A 19,755-nucleotide genomic window follows, 5' to 3' on the forward strand; every position below is an offset into this window, starting at 1 on the left:
ATCTCTTATGTTTCAAACATAAGTTTCTAAGTTTCCAAGGCCTATTGAATCCTAGACTTTCAGGAAATTGAGGTCAATAGGGGCTTCCCAGGTAGATCTAGTGGTAAAGAACCTGCCTGTCAATGCAGGAGACATAAGAGAAGTGGGTTCGATCCTTAGGTGGGGAAAGTCCCCTAGAGGAGGGCATGGCAACCCACTCCAGTATTCTTGCCTGGAGAATCCTATGAAAAGAGGAGCCTGGCAGGCTACAGTCCATGGGATCACAGGGTCAAATATGACTGAAGTGATTTAGCAGGCATGCACGCAAGGGAAGGAAAGGCTTTAGATGAGTTCATTGATATACAGAGAACTAAGTGAGCAAAGCCATATTTCTTCACTCAAAAGTGAGTATCAGCTGCCAACAGGATCCTTACCTTTCTGATTCGTAAAGTAGATGAACAACCTGATCCCAAGGAAGAGCACACCCAGAACAAAGCCCCTGACTCCACCCATCATCCTGCTCTGAGCAGAGTCAGATCATGCCCCTAGAAAAGAAGTCAGTTTCAGTGATCTTTATCCCAATCCAACTTCCCTAAGCTTTGAGGATGGGATAAGAAGGTTGCCTGGAAGAATTAGAATACTTGGTCACTACAAAAAAGAGATTAAAAATCACACAGAGTAGCTAGGTTTAAGGCATCGAACTCATTTAAACATCACAACCCTGACATAAAGCCATGACTTCTCCATCTCATGGTTGTGGAGCCTGGGACTCAAAAATGTAAAGTAGCTTGTCTAGTATGACAGAGCTAATAAAAGGCAGCGCTGAAACTGGACTCCTCTCATATCAAGAAGGTCCCTACATTATAGAGGATGTGCTCCTTCTCAAATAACAGTGAACCCAGAGCAACAGCATTAGATGTACAAGTCCAGCCCAACAAAGGGGACTGATGAACTGTGATATCATGGAGACTCAGAGCAGGGACACCTCTTCTCTGCCTGCCAGGAAGAACTGTCTCACCAGCAGGTATAGGTATTGATAGAAACTATCAAAGCATATCTGTAAACTATCAGAGGATTTCTATCACAGGATATCACAGAGCTACTCCCCAACAATTTGTGCTAAGAAAGAAACAGCATGAAACAAATAAAAAATATGGTGTGGAGCGAGGAGAAACCTGACACTCAGAGGTAAGCAAGCCCCTCCTTGGTGGGTGAGGAACTTACGAGATCAGAAAGCTTGTCACTCCATTCCACTGTGAGAGGGCTCGTCCTGCTGGGGTGATCCACTTGGCAGGTGTAGACCTCTCCACTCTGAGGAACTGCTTCAAGCATCACCACGGTCTGGAAGGTCCAGTCTCCATTCTGGATCAGGCCTGTGGAGATCACTCCAGTCTCTTCATGGCCATTCTGGAACCACCTGACTTCAACGTGTCCTGGATAGAAACCATTCACAGAGCAGACCAGGAGGTCGTGGTGCTGCAGGGGCTGGGTCTTTGCAGGATACACAGTCACTGCAGGCTCCACTAGGAGGAAAAAAGCAGAGGGACTAAGTGAAGGAGACATTAAGTCTCCCTGACTGGCTGCCTTTCTTCATTTAGTCTGCTGTTCCAGACTGCAGGCTTGGACAGGCCCCGTAGAACTGGCCATGTGGCCAAATATCAGTTAGTGCCATGAGCCTTGTCTTTAATCCTTACAGTGTGAACACATTAGATTTGAGAGATGTGGAGGAAATTTGTGGGTTTCTTTATCCAATGAACCATTTATTCATTATTCAATTGAAGTGTTTACAATTTTTTGCAAAGCAATTGTATATTCATTAATAGCACAACTTGTGTAACCATGCTGCCTGGGATCAGTTCCAAGCTCTCTCTCTCTTACTGAGGGATCCTAGTGTAATATTCGCATTCTCTGTGTCTCAGCTTTATGACCTACCAAGGAGGATAATAATACGAAGTGATCTCTGAAGGTTATCTAAGGATGACTGCACCTAAAGTATGTTAAGCCACAACTGGAATTTAGCCTTCAATATGTGTTAGCTACATATTATTTTTATTTCATTAGAGAGAAAATATGGTTCAAAGTAATGTGGATAACTTAGGAAAGAGTAGTGGGGTAAGTGTAGAGATAGAATATGAAATCCTGGGAAAGCTGTGTCCAGGCACTCACACTTCAGAGCACCTCAGTTTGGGACAGGGTTTGGAATTCACTGAAACATGGTCTTAGTGCCTCATTCTTAACTCCACCAGCCACAATAAACACAGTTAAAACAAACAAACAAACAAAAACAAGAAGGAGAAACCTGGGGGAAAACATTTTTACAATTTCACAAAATACGATTTAAGATTGATGGTAAACCATTACTAACATTTTCTCAGTCTATTACATTAAATTAAAATATTTAAATTTCTAAAATGGAAAATAATGAACTGAATCAAAATATAAACCACAAACTGGAGAAAATCATCAATGTGTTCATCTTAACACATAAAGAACCCATAAAATCACAGAGGAAAATACTAGGACCAGAGAGATAAGAGACAATATGTAATTCTTAAGGCAGTAATAACAATTAGCCAATAAATATGTGAGAAATGTTCAAGAATCTTGGAAATAAAAAATTTTTAATTAAAAATTTTAAAAAGTAAATTTTAAATTAAGTATTTGGCCATAATGAAAGAAATATCTAACAAAAGGGAATGTAATATATATTTTACAACTATAAAAATAAATATGTAACCACACAAATACTATTAGCATTCATTATAAAAAAAGTAACAGTGTGTTAAGTGGCAAAGCTATCAATATAATTCAGAAAGCTGGTTTCACAAGCATTTCAACTATGTAAAAGTACATATAAAGAAAACCAAAAAAGCAAGAAATTTAGACATAAACAAAGCCTTAGAATAATCAGAAGTGCTTCAGAAGTTCCCCATCTCTCAAGAATTAGTCTGCTAGCTCTTTGTCAATGAAATGCTTCTGCACACAGACACCTGCACACTTCTTATTTCTGGGGGGTCAGTATTAAGAGGTTGTGTACCTAGAGCAGGTGTGACTCTCCTCACATGCTGCCAATCCTTGAACATTCCTCACCTCTCGTCTCCCAAACCCTCCCCACAACCACAGACACCTTGAAGTCCCCTCCCGCGTCTCTAACCACCCACCCACCTGTGTTGACTCCCCTGCCTCACCTCTTTTCTCCCAGAAGAACCATCAAGGATGCCTGGAGTCTCCCTTCTGCACCCCCTTCCCCCTCCCCCCACACAGCCTCCCTCCTGGTCCTCCCAGATTCCAGGGTACTCCCCTCACCACACACACTGTCTCTTTCCTTTCACAATAACCGACAAAGTCGCACAGGCAGATGAAAGAAGAACCCGTGGTAGTTGAGGGGTGTCTGTAGCCAATGAGGGAGCCCTAGTGGCCCTCCTGCGCTTGGGCAGCCCTCATTGGTGGCCGTCACATCAGTTCCTTCCTGGGAGCCCACCAGGGTGACCAAATCCTGGTGTTCCCACAGCACATTTGATGGTGCAGGGCAAGTCCAAGTGTCATTTCTCTAGGCAACATGCTCTCACAGGAACCCTCCTTAAGCATACTTGCTCATAATACAACACATTCACCGGGACTCAGTCTCTCTATCTCTTTGTCTCTCTCTCTCTCTCTCTCTCTCTCTCTCTCTCACACACACACACACACACACACACACACTGTCCCCAGTCCCCTGGCCGCCCACCCCCACGCTCACTTTGCTGCTGCACTGTGAAGCTCTCACCAACCCAGTAGTTGTGTCTGCAGAACGTGTCCACCACAGCCCGTGTCCACTCCACAAAGTCCTTCTGGTGACTCCAACTCTCAGCAAAGAGCCTGCCCAGCTTGGTCACTGCCCTGAACTCACCCACGTCGTCACTGTCAAAATGCACCAACTCCTTCTGGTTATAGAAGTATCTGGCCAAGAACCGCACCTGCTCAGTCTGGATGGAGAAATGACACTTGGACTTGCCCTGCACCATCAAATGTGCTGTGGGAACAGCAGGATTCGGTCACCCTGGTGGGCTTCCAGGAAGGAACTGATGTGATGGCCAACAATGGGGGCTGCCCAAGCACAGGAGGGCCACTAGGGCTCCCTCATTGGCTCCACAGGCACCCCTGAACTACCACGGGTCCTTCTTTCATCTGTATACAGTGGAGGGAGGTGAAGGTGGGCAGAGGAGCCCCCTCTGTTCTCCAAGTGGCTTCAGTGGTTGACTGGATTTTCCCCATCACCACTCTTCCCTGAAGCCCCAACCAGAAAGACACTCATGACTCCCTCCTCTCACCCCCACAAGTTCTTTAGCTCTTCCTCCAGAGCACTTAACTTCTTTACTGGTGAGCTTCAGGCCTGCGCTGCCCCCTAAGAATCCAAAGAAGCTTAATATCTAGTAAAAGTGATGGAAAAAATTCAACCATACAAGGATTTATATGAGAGTGAGAAATGTCAAAAGAGAAATGTGCAAATTTATAACAGAGTTACAGGATGATCTAAATTACATTAGGGTGCCAAAGAAGTAATATCTAAAGGAAGATGGCGATGATGTGATATGAAAGATTAAGTGGATATGAGCTAGAGAAAAAGTGGGTATGAATCTCACTTTTGGGAAAAAGGAGTCACATTTTAGATAAAATAATACAATGGACCAAAATATGAAAGAATTGATGAATTTCTTCATCAGTTCAAGAAATGACAAGAAAACAGTTCACTGGAGCACTGAGAATGAGAGGAAGGAGAGTAAAGAAGAGAAATCACAGGGAGCTGGGTGTGTTAGGATTTTGGCTTTATGGTATCGAAAAATATAATGAGAAACTACTGAAGAGTTTTGAGGATATTAAAAGTAACATCGCAATACAGGTCCAAAATCCCACAATAGCATTTCTAAATCCAAAAAACTCAGAAAACCAGATTAAAAAAAATTGGTGCAAAAATCCATTTGGAAAATCTGACCTGAGAAGGTTAGATGTGTTTCAGTTCTTATCATCATATGTGCTTCTATATTTTCAATATTTTAAACATCATATATATATGTATGCGTATATTTGGGATTGGCTCAGATGGTAAAGAATCTGCCTGCAATACAGGAGACATGGGTTCAACCCCTGGGTTGCAAAGATCCCCTGGAGAAGCAAAAAGCTACCCACTCCAGCATTCCTGCCTGGATAATTCCATGGACAGAGGAGCCTGGCAGGCTGCAGTCCATGGGGTCACAAAGAGTTGGACCCAACTGAGTGACTAACACACACACATGCATAAATACCCCTTTATATCATATATATGTATATATTTTTCTTTTATCTTTCTGTTTAATTGAACTGTGAAATTGTCAAAACAGAGTTAAAGAATAATCCTGCGATTAAGATGAATAAATGAAAATATTTAACAATTTCAATATGTTGATTAGCCACTAAGTCATGTCTGACTCTTTTGTGACCCCATGGACTGTAGCCCGCAAAGGCTCCTTTGTCCGTGACATTTCCCAGGTGAGAATACTGGAGTAAGTTGCTATTTTATTCTCCAGGGGATCTTCCTGACAGAGGGATCGAACTCTTGTCTCCTGCATGGCAGACAGATTCTGTACCACTGAGCCACCTGGGAAGCCCTTTCAATAACATAGAATATACAATTACTACAGAAGATTGAAGCATTTTACTGAAAAATTTGTGCAGTCACTACTACTTATGACTTACAAAAGCAAGTTGTTGAAAGTTAACAGATGATGAAATCATGCAATACTAAAAAACATTGAATAAAGTAAAAAATAAAAATGTAGAGAGTTCCAGGAAAACATCTACTTCTGCTTTATAGACTATGCCAAAGTCTTTGACTGTGTGGATCACCACAAACTCTGGAAAATTCTTCAAGAGATGGGAATACCAGACCACTTGACCAGCCTCCTGAGAAATCTGTACGCAGGTTAAGAAGCGACAGTTAGAACTGGACATGGAACAACAGACTAGTTCCAAATTGGGAAAAGAGTATGTCAAGGCTGCATATGGTCACTCTGCTTATTTAACTTATATGCAGAATACATCATGAAAAACGCTGGGCTGGAAGAAGCACAAGCTGGAATCAAGACTGCCAGGAGAAATATCAATAACCTCAGATATGCAGATGACACCACCCTTATGGCAGAAAGCAAAGAAGAACTAAAGAGCCTCTTGACAAAACTCCTTATTGCCAAATTCAGACTTAAATTGAAGAAAGAAGGGAAAACCACTAGACCATTCAGGTATGACCTAAATCAAATCCCTTATGACTATACAGTGGAAGTGTGAAATAGATTTAAGGGCCTAGATCTGATAGATAGAGTGCCTGATGAGCTATGGAATGAGGTTCGTGACATTGTACAGGAGACAGGGATCAAGACCATCCCCATGGAAAAGAAATGCAAAAAAGCAAAATGGCTGTCTGGGGAGGCCTTACAAATAGCTGTGAAAAGAAGAGAAGAAAAAGTAAAGGAGAAAAGGAATGATATAAGCATCTGAATGCAGAGTTCCAAAGAATAGCAAGATGAGATAAGAAAGCCTTCCTCAGCGATCAATGCCAAGAAATAGAGGAAAACAACAGAATGGGAAAGACTAGAGATCTCTTCAAGAAAATTAGAGATACCAAAGGAACATTTCATGCAAAGATGGGCTCGATAAAGGACAGAAATGGTATGGACCTAACAGAAGCAGAAGACATTAAGAAGAGATGGCAAGAATACACAGAAGAACTGTACAAAAAAGATCTTCACGACCCAGATAATCATGATGGTGTGATCACTGACCTAGAGCCAGACATCCTGGAATGTGAAGTCAAGTGGGCCTTAGAAAGCATCACTACGAACAAAGCTAGTGGAGGTGATGGAATTCCAGTTGAGCTATTTCAAATCCTGAAATATGATGCTGTGAAAGTGCTGCACTCAATAGGCTAGCACATTTGGAAAACTCAGCAGTGGCCACAGGACTGGAAAAGGTCAGTTTGCATTCCAATCCCAAAGAAAGGCAATGCCAAAGAATGCTCAAACTACCACACAATTGCACTCATCTCACACGCTAGTAAGGTAATGCTTAAAATTCTCCAAGCCAGGCTTCAGCAATATCTGAACCATGAACTTCCTGATGTTCAAGCTGGTTTTAGAAAAGGCAGAGGAACCAGAGATCAAATTGCCAACATCCGCTGGATCATGGAAAAAGCAAGAGAGTTCCAGAAAAACATCTATTTCTGCTTTATTGACCATGCCAAAGCCTTTGACTGTGTGGATCACAATAAACTGTGGAAAATTCTGAAAGAGATGGGAATACCAGACTACCTGACCTGCCTCCTGAGAAATCTGTATGCAGGTCAGGAAGCAACAGTTAGAACTGGACATGGAACAACAGACTGTTCCAAATAGGAAAGGGAGTATGTCAAACTGTATATTGTCACCCTGCTTATTTAACTTCTATGCAGAGTACATCATGAGAAACACTGGGCTGGAAGAAACACAAGCTGGAATCAAGATTGCCGGGAGAAGTATCAATAACCTCAGATATGCAGATGACACCACCCTTAGGGCAGAAAGTGAAGAGGAACTCAAAAGCCTCTTGATGAAAGTGAAAGTGGAGAGTGAAAAAGTTGGCTTAAAGCTCAACATTCAGAAAACGAAGATCATGGCATCCGGTCCCATCACTTCATGGGAAATAGATGGGGAAACAGTGGAAACAGTGGCTGACTTTATTTTGGGGGGCTCCAAAATCACTGCAGATGGTGACTGCAGCCATGAAATTAAAAGACGCTTACTCCTTGGAAGGAAAGTTATGACCAACCTAGATAGCATATTCCAAAGCAAAGACATTACTTTGCCAACAAAGGTTCATCTACTCAAGGTTATGGTTTTTCCTGTGGTCATGTATGGATGTGAGAGTTGGACTGTGAAGAAGGCTGAGCTCCGAAGAATTGATGCTTTTGAACTGTGGTGTTGGAGAAGACTCTTGAGAGTGCCTTGGACTGCAAGGAGATCCAATCAGTCCATTCTAAAGGAGATCAGCCTGGGTGTTCTTTGGAAGGAATGATGCTAAAGCTGAAACTCCAGTACTTTGGCCACCTCATGCGAAGAGTTGAGTCATTAGAAAAGACCCTGATGCTGGGAGGGATTGGGGGCAGGAGGAGAAGGGGATGACAGAGGATGAGATGGCTGGATGGCATCACTGACTCGATGGACATGAGTCTGAGTGAACTCCGGGAGTTGGTGATAGACAGGGAGGCCTGGTGTACTGCGATTCATGGGGTCGCAAAGAGTTGGAAACAACTGGGCGACTGATCTGATTTGATCTGATGGCATCCGGTCCCATTACTTCATGGCAAATAGATGCAGAAACAATGGAAACAGTGACAGACTTTATTTTGGGGGGCTCCAAAATCACTGCAGGTGGTGAATGCAGCCATGAAATTAAAAGATGCTCCTTGAAAGAAAGCTATGACCAACCCAGACAGCTTATTAAAAAGCAGAGGCATTACTTTCCCAACAAAGTCTGTCTAGTCAAAGCTATGGTTTTTCCAGTAGTCATATATGGATGTGAGAGTTGGACTGTACAGAAAGCTGAGCACCGAAGAATTGATCCTTTTAAACTGTGGCGCTGGATAAGACTCTTGACAGTCCCTTGAACTGTGAGGAGATCCAACCAGTCCATCCTAAAGGAAATCAGTCCTGAATACTCATTGGAAGGACTGATGCTGAAACTGAAACTCCAATACTTTGGCCACCTGATGTGAAGAACGGACTCATTGGAAAAGACCCTGATGCTGGGTAAGATTGAAGGCAGGAAGAGAAGGGGAAGACAGAGGATGAGATGGTTGGATGGCATCATAAAAAGTCGGACATGACTGAGTGATTGAACTGAACTGAACTGAACTTGCATTGATTGAACAAGTTCAAGAAAATGGTGACTGTATACAACTGCCTAGCTTTTTTGGTAAAAACATGGTAAAGTAAGGAATTGAATTGAAAGGTGAGTAAAAGTATGGGTCTAGACTTTTTAGATATAACACAGTACAATTCAATGTTTTCAACTTCAACACTGTTGACATTTTTGGATCAGGTAATTCTTTGCTGTGAATGTGCTGTTTTGAACATTTTAGTCTGTTTTCCTGCATCTCTGGCTTCTATACTCTGATAGATATCAGAACAATCCGCCAGTTGTGACAATAAAAAATAGCCCCAGATATTGCCTAAAGTTGCTTGGCAAAGGAAGGAGATGAAAGGGATGTACTGTCTCTGGATAAGAATCATGGGGTAAACCATCTGAAAAATCTGTAATTAAAAAAGAAAAACATTGTTAATGATGATATGTTGAGAACTGCATTTTAAATGCAATATTATATCTGTTAAAAACATTGATGTTACATTAAATGTGTTTTCTTAAAATCTGGACCCAGTGCAAAGCTATTTTTCCAGCACATTTGTTACTGAATTTGTTTGAAAGGAAGGTTTACTGATTTCTTTGCCTTGTCAACAAGTCAGTACATGTGTGCTAAGTTGTGCTTCAGCTGTGTCCATCTCTGCTACACCATGGATGGTAGCCTGCCAGGTTCTTCTGTCCATAGGATTCTCCAGGCAAGAATACTGAGCTGGGTTGCCATGCCTTCCTCCAGGGGATCTTCCCCATCCAGGGGTCGATCCCGCACCTCTTAAATCTCCTTACCACTAGTGCCACCTGGAAGTCCCAGTCACTAAGCCATGTTAATTTATTCCGCACATCATCATCATCCTTCTTGATTTTCATTCCACTGAGCCATTACTTATATTTAGTAGTAAATTTCAGCCACAGCCATTTCATCCAGTACAATGGACCAAACTAACTCATTTTCTAACTTTTGATTCCCTACTCTCAATAATACTAGTAGATATCAAATCACCAGCCTTGGTCAGATATAGAACTCTCACTTCTGTAATCAAGTCCCCTCAGAAGGGGGAAACTAAGAAAAGATGACATTCTCGATTAGACAGTTTAGCAAAACTGAACAGACCTTCCTAAAGCTCTCCAGCCCTTTAGGTATGATTTTAGGGAGGAAAGGAACCTGGATCAAACCATCCATGTCTTACTTTTCACAAATCCTCTGAGGTCCTACTTAACAGACAAGAAAGTTAAAAAATAAAGTGTGAAGTTGCTGTTCACTGTAGCTTATATATATCAACCTACATGGTTGTGGTGAGCAATGTTAGTCCACAGTCATGTTCTGTCTATATAGTAACAGAACTATATGTATGGCCATACATATAGTTGGCCATCCCTTGGCCACGTGCCATTTAGCAAATAAAAATACAGTGTGCCCAATTAAAGATTCTGGATAAATTATTTGCTGTTTATTTGAAATTCAAATTTAAATGTAACTGACTGTCCTATATTTTATTTGGCAACCAAAGCTCAACTTGATAATAAAATTGATAATAAACTCCAGAGAAGAATTCATGTTCCTCAACACATAGCCATGATCTCTAGTACATAGTGTAAATCTTTATGGAAATTTTCAAATAATAAATGTGAAATGAATTAAAATTTCCCCTACATATTGAAATATTCCATAAGGCACACTGATATTACATATGAACATCAGAAATGTTACCAATTATTCAGACCCAGCTTAGCCACTATATATAGGTATGAAGAATATGTCACAATTTTAAGGGACATGGCCTGAACACAGTGACAAAGCTAGCTCCCTTCCTTCCCCCATCCCATGATAGCTCACCCCCCGCCCCAAGGCAGACACTTATGTGGGGGTGTCCCTGGCCCAAGCCAGGGGAGGGTTCATCACGATCACTACCACTGTCAGAGCTGCCATCCAGGAGCCTCTGGGGAAGCACAATCACACCATGCTGGAGAACAGGAAAAGACAAGGTGTGGGGGAGCAGGGAAGTCTCATTTAGTGAAGACATGAGCCCTCCTCCACCCACATTCCAAGTGATACCAACTAAGGGCTCATATCTTTGTTCCTGGATTGGGTGAGCTCAGTATTGGAGAACAAATCAGCACCAGAGATGAGAAGCATCATCAGTTGCTGATCAGAAATTTAGTATGAGAGTCCTCTTCTGAAACTTTAGAATTTTTTCTCTTAAATGGTTTTCATTTATTACTTCAAAGGTTTGTCCAGTCACATATGAAACATTTTAATTGGGCCCCTGTAGTGAGCCATCGTATGCTGTCCAGTGAATTATTAATATACAGCAGTTTGACTTTTAGGATGGTTTCTTTCCTCTGCATTTGGAAAGGGCTATTTTGACAAGTATGTGTGGATGTGTTTAGAAGTTGAGGTGGTGGATAGAAAATGATTGCAAGTTAGGATACCTTTAATCAGTCCCTTGTTTCACTGCAACTTGGTCTTACAGATTTGGGGGAATTACTTACCCTCTACAGTTGAAATGAAGGCACTGTGACCTTTCAGTTGCTTCAGTACTGAAAAGTGCTGTGATTCTGTGGACTCCTCAAGGAATAGTATCTCCTGGTAACTGATGATATGACAGAATTATTGCTGTTGATTAGACAGCAGCCTGTCCCTCCTAACAGCTTGAGACGTCTCAATAAACTAAAGAAAATTTAAAGCTAGACAATAATTTAACCCGAGTAAAAAGGTTTTTCAAATATGACTCCTTATACTGTCACTGACTTTAGTGACACCTCCAGAAAACACATAAAGAAGCTTAAAAGAGACAATCTCGTGGACTAGAAGGTATTAAAGATACCTTTGTAGAGTATACAATCTAACAGTGTGAAAAGGCCAACTGTCCAAATCAAAATATGCAGGGAACTGAAGAATTGATAAAGGACTCAAAGTCAATCTCTGGCCCTATAACTCAGTTTTAGCATAATTAGTGTTAGTATGAAAATGTGTTCAATTTTTTACTCCCAGTGCTCATTATGATTTCCTCATTTTATTGGAAATATGTCCCCTAAATACATCTCCTCTTGTGCTTTATCCTAAGGAAAGATATGAAAAGACCTTGCTCTTAAATTTATTATGATGTGTTCAAGAAATAGAACACTATGAAAAGGAGACAAAAATATACAATGTAGAAAAGACAGTCTCTTCAATAATTAGTGCTGGGAAAACAGGGCTGCTCCATGTAAAAAAAATGAAATCAGAGCATTCTCTAACACCATATACAAAAATAAACTCAAAATGGATTAAGGCTTAAATGTAAGACCAGAAACCACATAAGTTCTAGACAAAAACATAGGCAGAACATTCTTTGGCATAGATCATAGCAGAATTTTATGGACCTGACTCCTAACGCAAAGGGAATAAAAGCAAAAATAAACAAATGGGACCTAATTAAACCTAAAAGTTTTTGCATAGTAAAGGAAACCATTCACAAAATGAAAAGACTGAATGGTAGATAATATTTGCTAATAGCATAAATGATAAGGAATTAATATCAAAAATATATAAACAGCTCATATAACTCAAAATTAAATTAAAAAACCAAACAACCCAATTTAAAAATGAGCAAAATACCTGAATATGTATTTTTCTAAAGAAGACATACAGATGGCCACTGCTGCTGCTGCTGCTAAGTCGCTTCAGTCGTGTCCGACTCTGTGCAACCCCATAGACGGCAGCCCACCAGGCTCCCCCGTCCCTGGGATTCTCCAGGCAAGAACACTGGAGTGGGTTGCCATTTCCTTCTCCAATGCAGGAAAGTGAAAAGTGCAAGTGAAGTCGCTCAGTCGTGTCTGACTCAGCGACCCCATGGACTGCGGCCCACATACTCAACATCATTGATCATCAAAGAAATGCAAATTAAAACCACAATGAGATATAATCTCACACCTGTAGGAATGGCTATCATCAAAAAGAACACAAGTAACACATATTGGAGAGGATGTAGAGAAAAGGAAACACTCGTACACTGTTGGTGGGAATGTGAATTGGTGCAGCCACTGTGGAAGATTTCATGGAGGTTTTTCAAGAAACTAAAAATAGAACCCAGCAATTCCATTCCTGAGTATATATCTAAAAAGAAAAAGGAAAGAAAACACTAATTCAAAATGATTGATGCAGCATTAATTATAATGGCCAAGGTATGGAGACAAGTTTAGTGTCAATCAACAGATGAATGGATAAAGAAGATGTGGTATATATAGCCAACAAAAAATAATGAAATTTTGCCATTTGCAGCAACATAGATGGAATTGGAGTGGTGTTATACTAAGTGAAGTCAGGGAGAACAAGACAGATATTGTATGATAGCTCTTATATGTGGAAATCTAAAAACTAAAATAAACTAGCATGTGCTTGTATGCTATGTCGCTTCAGTCGTGTCCAACTCTGTGCGATCCTATGGACTACAACCTGCCAGGCTCCTCTGTCCATGGGATTCTCCAGGCAAGAATACTGAAGTGGGTTGCCATGCCCTCCTCATGGAATCTTCCCAACCCAGGGATCGAACCTGTGTCTCTTATGTCTACCTGCGTTGACAGGTGGGTTCTTTACCACTAGTGCCACCTGGGAAGCCCAAAACAAACTAGGATTTATAGCGAAAAGAATCAGATTCAAAGATATGGAGAACAAGCTAGTGGTTACCAGTTGGAAGAGGGAAATGAGGAGGGGCAAAAAAGGGAAGGGGGTTAAGAGGTACAAACTATTATGTATAAAATAAAAAATGAGCTACATGGATATATTGTACAACAGAAGGAGTGGAGCTAATATTTTATAATGTCTATAAATGGAGTTTAACCTTTTAAAAGTGTGAATTACTATGTTGTATACCTGTATCATATAATATTGTATATCAACTATACTTCAATTTAAAATAAAACAGAATGCTATTGAAAAACTATGTTACAGCCTTTATTATAGTTATATAATTTTAAACACTATAATTCTACTTTTAGGTTTCTTACACTTTATGTGAATATAAATACAATCTCTCAGATGCAGAATGAACTTTAAAGTACAACTCCCTGTTTAAAGTTGTGTTAATTTACACTCCACCCCAGTTCTAATAAGCAAGCCTCCTTTACACGTCTTAATATGTCTAGTGACAGAGTACTCTCCATGCTACAATTAAAATTCCTAAAATGTATTGAGCAATATTTGAGACTTTGTATACGGAATTCACAATGGCATTTTACACATTTTTAAAATTTAATTCTCACATCATCTGAGTGATTTAAGTAGTCGTCTCAAAATACATAGGTAAGAATAAAATGGTTGTCAGAGGTTAAACAACCTTTGCAAGGATACAAACCCTCATTGAGTCAAGTTTTAGTAAGTTGTGGGCTTCCCTTGGGGCTCAGCTGGTAAAGAATCCACCTGCAATGCAGGAGACCTGGGTTTGATCTCTGAGTTGAGAAGATCCCCTGGAGAAGGGAAAGGCTACCCACTCCAGTATTCTGGCCTGGAGAATTCCTAGGACTATAGTACATGGGGTCGCAAAGAGATAGGTGACACCAAACCGCATAAGCTCAGCCATTACCTCATACAACCTCACATTGAATTTCTAAAGAAAATAGTGCCCCTAGATCAAAACCATTCTCCTCACTTTAATTCATGGATACATGTATCAATCAGACTACTTTTTTTTAACAAATGGCAACATTTTATATGAATTGAGAGAACTGATATGGTACAATTACAGTTTATTCAGAATATTCCCATGACCAGCATTGTTAGTCTCCTCTGGAAATGAAAAAAAGTTGCATTTCTCTTATGTGATGATACTTATGCTGCTGTTGCTGCTGCTAAGTCGCTTCAGTCGTGTCCGACTCTGTGTGACCCCATAGACGGCAGCCCACCAGGCTCCCCTGTCCCTGGGATTCTCTAGGCAAGAACACTGGAGTGAGTTGACATTTCCTGATGATACTCATAGCTCCCTACTAATCTCCTTCTAACTGATGATAAGAGAGCACTCCAAATTCCTATATCAAATTTTATTTTCAACTCAGGATTTATCAGTATAATGTAGTGCGAGTATGAACATTTTGGAATAGAACAGAAATAGTATCTCACTTACTTTGGAAACATATATTTCTAGTAATGTGGAAAGTTCAAAACTTTTTGAAGAGGTTAGGTGAACATCATTATTGACCCTGAATTTGAGGAAAAGCTATGTCCCCAGACCCCAGTGAGAATTCAGTACAATTGGAAGTTGTGTCGTTGCAACCAGGAGAATATTACATTCAATATCATAGAGCAATTTTGAGAATGTTGGAGGAGTATGTCAGATTAGATCAGTCGCTCAGTCGTGTCCGACTCTTTGCAACCCCATGAATCGCAGCACGCCAGGCCTCCCTGTCCATCACTAACTCCCGGAGTTCACTGAGACTCACATCCATCGAGTCAGTGATGCCATCCAGCCATGTCATCCTCTGTCGTTCCCTCCTCCTCCTGCCCTCAATCCCTCCCAGCATCAGAGTCTTTTCCAATGAGTCAACTCTTCACATGAGGTGGCCAAAGTACTGGAATTTCAGCTTTAGCATCATTCCCTCCAAAGAAATCCCAGGGCTGATCTCCTTCAGAATGGACTGGTTGGATCTCCTTGCAGTCCAAGGGACTCTCAAGAGTCTTCTCCAACACCACAGTTCAAAAGCATCAATTCTTTGGTGCTCAGCCTTCTTCACAGTCCAACTCTCACATCCATATATAACCACAGGAAAAACCATAGCCTTGACTAGATGAACCTTTGTTGGCAAAGTAATGTCTCTGCTTTTGAACATGCTATCTAGGTTGGTCATAACTTTCCTTCCAAGGAGTAAGCGTCTTTTAATTTCATGGCTGCAGTCACCATCTGTAGTGATTTTGGAGCCCAGAAAAATAAAGTCTGACACTGTTTCCACTGTTTCCCCATCTATTTCCCATGAAGTGATGGGACCGGATGCCATGATCTTCATTTTCTGAATGTTGAGCTTTAAGCCAACTTTTTCACTCTCCTCTTTCACTTTCATCAAGAGGCTTTTGAGTTCCTCTTCACTTTCTGCCCTAAGGGTGGTGTCATCTGCATATCTGAGGTTATTGATACTTCTCCCGGCAATCTTGATTCCAGCTTGTGTTTCTTCCAGTCCAGCGTTTCTCATGATGTACTCTGCATATAAGTTAAATAAGCGGGGTGACAATATACAGCCTTGATGTACTCCTTTTCCTATTTGGAACCAGTCTGTTGTTCCATGTCCAGTTCTAACTGTTGCTTCCTGACCTGCATACATATTTCTCAAGAGGCAGATCAGGTGGTCTGGTATTCCCATCTCTTTCAGAATTTTCCACAGCTTATTGTGATCCACATAGTCAAAGGCTTTGGCATAGTCAATAAAGCAGAAATAGATGTTTTTCTGGAACTCTCTTGCTTTTTCCATGATCCAGCGGATGTTGGCAATTTGATCTCTGGTTCCTCTGCCTTTTCTAAAACCAGCTTGAACATCAGGAAGTTCATGGTTCACATATTGTTGAAGCCTGGCTTGGAGAATTTTGAGTATTACTTTACTAGTGTGTAGCCCTCACTAATAAACTGCTACAATGCATAATTTGGTCATTTGTTTATTCCATAAGTTACACCAGGAAGATAAGTGTATAAAAACTGATGTTATTAAACATCCACCTAGAGATCTAAAGATGAGCTGTGTGAGAAAGACACCCTGCCAGAATTTATAGTTCAGAATTTGGGACCTGACCTTAAAGAAAAGTCTTTCAGAGGCTTCTAGTCAATTGTTAAAATGAGAACCAATGGCTCAGTTAATTTAAAAAATTACCTTGCTATATTGTTAACCAGAGGGGGGCAGGGAATGTTTTCTAATAACTACAGCAAAAGATAACATAATAACTATTAGAAGCATTAAACTTCTCCAAAAGTGAGGAAAACTTACTACTTCTAAAAATTGTAAACTATGCAAAACACAGAAGGATAAAAAGGATCAGTCCTATAGGAATTGATTCTGCCATCTGGGAAAAATACATAGCAGTTGGTTTTAACTCTTCCAGAACAAGAGTTAAAACTAACCTCTTTTAGCTGTCATCATCTCCTTTGGTGCTACTGCTGTTATTAACTGGGATAATTGCAATATCTCCAGTCTGACCATGATCCTTTCCACACCCTAGAGTTCTATAGGCATGTGTTTTCAAGCTCGGCAAAACAAACTCCTTGTTATGCTCCTATATGGACAAATCACTGGAATGTTTACCCAGATGGGCATCTAAGAGTGCCTCTGGTTGTCCCTCTTTGTTAGTTAAAGACATAGTCGCTATAAGAAGATTCACACTAAGTGTGTTGTGAAATTCTTGATAGTCTTGATAACACTGAAGTAAGCCACGAAATGTTGGGGAAAACTTGTGGCCCATTTCTGGTAAATCACTGTTAAAGTATCATCGGTGAAGTTTAACTATAAAACGTCTTGCGAAAGCAAAGAGATGTAGAAAAATTCTCCACAGCTTTCCTAAGCAAGAAGTGTTGAAAATTGTGACTGTACAAATCTGCCCTGAAATAAAACCAGAAACCTGGATAATTCAGACTTATCTCATAGGGTAGGGGTCTCCAACCCCCAGGCTGTGGACCACTGGCCTGTTAGGAACTGGGCCACACAGCAGGAGGTGAGCAGCCAGCTAGTGAGCAAAGCTGCTTAGTTTGGCACTCCCCATCACTGGATTTACCGCCTTAACCATAGCCCTCTCCCACTGCCCTTGTACATGGAAAAACTGTCTTCTGCGAAACTGGTTCCTGGTGCCAAAAAGGCTGGGGACTGCTGTCATGGGGCAGCAGTGATAGTCCTCTCTTCATTGGATAGACCTCAAGGTATGATTTGTTATATAGAAATAAATCTTGAAATTTCCTGTCTTTCAATGAATTTCACCTAAAATAGCAAATCTGCTGGCACAAAATTCTTTATAATATCCTATTGGTATCTTTTTAATACCTATAGAATCTGAAAGAATTGCATCTTTTAAATTCCAAATGTTCATTATTTGGATTCTTCTTTTTTTTCCTTATCAATCTTTGAGGTTTATTAAAAAAAATAAAATAAACAACTTTTGACTCTGTTTCTTTCTTTTTTTAATAAACATCAATTTTCAACTGTATTTATTTTCTCTCTTGCATTATTTTTTATTCTACTTTTTAAAATTAAATTCACTTTTTCCTGATTAACTTAAGCTTTTGTATCTCTGATTTTTGTGTATTTGTCCTTTTATAATTTAAGCATTTAAACCTCTAAATTTCTCTTTAGGAACAGTTTTGGTTTCATATCACAAATCTCAAAAACCTGTTTTACTATTTCTTTAAAATATTTTCTTATTTCTCATTTGATTTGTTCTTTCATAAGCCATATATTATTTAGAAGTGTATTACCTCACTGCCAAAAGTTTGGCTATTTTCTCAATGTTATTAATTATAATTTAAACAGATTGTTGTCAGGGAATATATTCTATATGATTGTATTCCTGTGACCCTTTGTGCAACTTGTTTTATGGCCATAGCATATGGTTTATTTTGTAGATATTCTTTGTAACAATTAAGGAAATACATACCCTGTAGTTATTGGAGGTAGTCAAATTCATGTCAGCTATAAATTTAAAATTTTAGCTTCTTTACATCTTTGATTTCTTTACTTATATTTGTTTGCATGAATCTACAGAGATGTTTTTCTGTCTTCTATCTACTTCCTCTGAAGAAGGGAACAACAATCCACTCCAGTATTCTTGCCTGGAGAATTCCATGGACAGAGGAGCCTGGTGGGCTACAGCCCATGGGGTCGCAAAGAGTAGGTCTCAATCGAGCGACTAATACTTCATTTCATCTACTTTCCAATTTCCCATGCCACCACAATGAATGTTATGGAACTCAAGTTTGGCTGTTCATTGCTCCAGAGTTAACCAATACTTCGAATGCCGGCAGCCCACCACCTTCTTGGGCTGTTGGTTTTCTAAATAAGGTCCCTATTCCTTGTCCTAACACACTGTCTCTCAATTGACTGACTGGCCTGTTGCATTGGCAAGCCGTAGGAGCTTAGACTCAGTAAGTGTTGAAGCCCATCATTAGCCTAATAAAAGAGGTCAAGAAATACCCACGATTGGATATTTTCTTTAAAAAAAAAAAAAAAAAAAAAAAAAAAAAAAAACAAGGAAAAGAGAAAAAAGAACAGGATTACAGAAATTATCAGGGCATCAAGCCCTGACAAGTCACCTATATTTCTTCGATTTTTTTTGCCCCTTTCTGTAGCCCATGGTATGAAGAAACTTGTGTTTTTGTCTTTGAAAACACAAAGATGTAGGAGACTGCCATGAAATGGGTTCAACAAGGGTTTGTTCTAGTTTAAGCAAATATTCCTAATTAGAGAATACAAAAAAATCCAAGAAAAAACAAGAAAGGAAACAGGAAAATCTTTGGAGTGACAAAACTTCAGTAATGTAAATAAAGCCATTATTATTTTATGATGCATTTCTGTTCTTTCTACTTCCTTCCTTGAAATTGTATAAAGTAGAAGTTGTTTGCTCCATATTTATTTGAGAAAGACTTTATGAAGAATGTGGGCAGAAAATGAGTTCAGATGCACAGGAGGCAGTAAAGGTTAAAAACAGAAATCACCAGAAAAAAAAATGAACATAAGGTATTGCAATCAATATTGAGGACTTCCAGGTCAAGAATAGGGGCTGAGGAAGCCATCAAGAAGCACATCTTCTGCAGGGTCACTCAACCAAGAGGAAACTAGACCCTAAGAAGTACTATTGTGGAAAAATTGAGTGAATAAGGAAACTTTTTTATGCTGCTGGGACAGAAGGTTTTTGCTTGAGTATCACCACCTTCA

The 19,755-nt window shown here is 40.1% G+C and overlaps 1 pseudogene; it reads right to left on the reverse strand.

Moving 5' to 3' along the window:
• Positions 1–516: 516 nt before the first annotated feature.
• On the reverse strand, positions 517–10,843 carry LOC102408247 (annotated as a pseudogene).
• Between the last annotated feature and the right edge of the window lie 8,912 nt (positions 10,844–19,755).

The sequence above is a fragment of the Bubalus bubalis genome, chromosome 2 (assembly GCF_019923935.1).
Source record: "Bubalus bubalis isolate 160015118507 breed Murrah chromosome 2, NDDB_SH_1, whole genome shotgun sequence".
Classification (NCBI taxonomy): Eukaryota; Metazoa; Chordata; class Mammalia; order Artiodactyla; family Bovidae; genus Bubalus; species Bubalus bubalis.